Here is a 1,148-nt window from a genome sequence, read left to right as displayed (position 1 = left end):
ACTTAATGTTAAGGGTGCTGGATGGGAGTGACTTGGCTACCACCCTTTTAAGAGGGAAAGCTCGTGATATGTAGTTAGATTATTATTATTATTGCTATTGTTGTTGTTGCTATTATTATTGTGCATGTTTAAGACAGATTGAACATTTTAGAAGCTCTGCCAAGGGGTTCGAACCCTGACCTGTGCGTCTTGACTTCGTGATTATGCACACACAGGTCAGGGTTCGAATCCCTTGGCAGAGCCTCTAAAATATTACTATTATTGTTATCGTTATTAGTATTATTATCAGTGTTATTATTATCATTAGTAGTAGTATCAGCAGCAGCAATAATATTATTATTTATATTATTATTGTTGTTATGAGTAGCGAGGCCGCCATATAAGGAAGCGGTGGGGTTGACCCAGCTTCAGCTGTTGACCTTTATCTCGCTGCATTGCCTTGGACCCCCAAGTGGTGTGGCGGGGGACTGGTATGACCCTTCACCCACGAGGTGCTAAGATGGGAGGGACGATGAATGGGTCTAGGATGACTCGGCAACCCCCCCTTACAAGGTACTAGGGGGATTTTTTTTTTTTCTTAATTCACTCTCGCTCCATGTGACTCTTACACACACATTAACAGTGTGTAATATGGATTATTGTGTAATATTGTTGATTGAAGTGGACGTGGTGAATGTGGAAGAGGGATGACTGGCGTGGATGGATGGGATACGTGAAGGTGGGTTGCAGTGGAGGAGGTGGTGGTGGTGGAAGGTGGTTGATTAATTGACTGTTCTCCTTCGTCGCTCCTCCTCCTTTTCCTTTTCCTCCTCTTCCTCCTACTCCTCGTATTTCTCCTCGTGTTTCTCCTCATTTTCCTCCTCCTCTTCTTCCTCCCTTTCCTCCTCTTCCTCCTTCCCCTCCTCTTCCTCCTCCTCCACCTCCTCCCCCTCCTCCTCTTCCTCCTCCTCCCCCTCCTCCTCCCTTCCTCCTCATTTTCCTCCCCTCCTCCTCCTGTTCCTCCTACTCTTATTCTGCCTATTCCTCCCACTCCTCATGCTCCTATTCTTCCTCCTACTCATATTTCTACTCCTCTTAATCCTATCCTTCATCCTCCCTCTCCTCCTCCTCCTCCTCCCCCTATACCTCATACTCCTCATCTCCTCCCC

The sequence above is a fragment of the Oratosquilla oratoria genome, chromosome 33 (genome assembly GCF_046742065.1).
Source record: "Oratosquilla oratoria isolate Oo_2021 chromosome 33, ASM4674206v1, whole genome shotgun sequence".
Lineage (NCBI taxonomy): Eukaryota > Metazoa > Arthropoda > Malacostraca > Stomatopoda > Squillidae > Oratosquilla > Oratosquilla oratoria.
Note: the sequence above shows the minus strand (reverse complement) of the source record.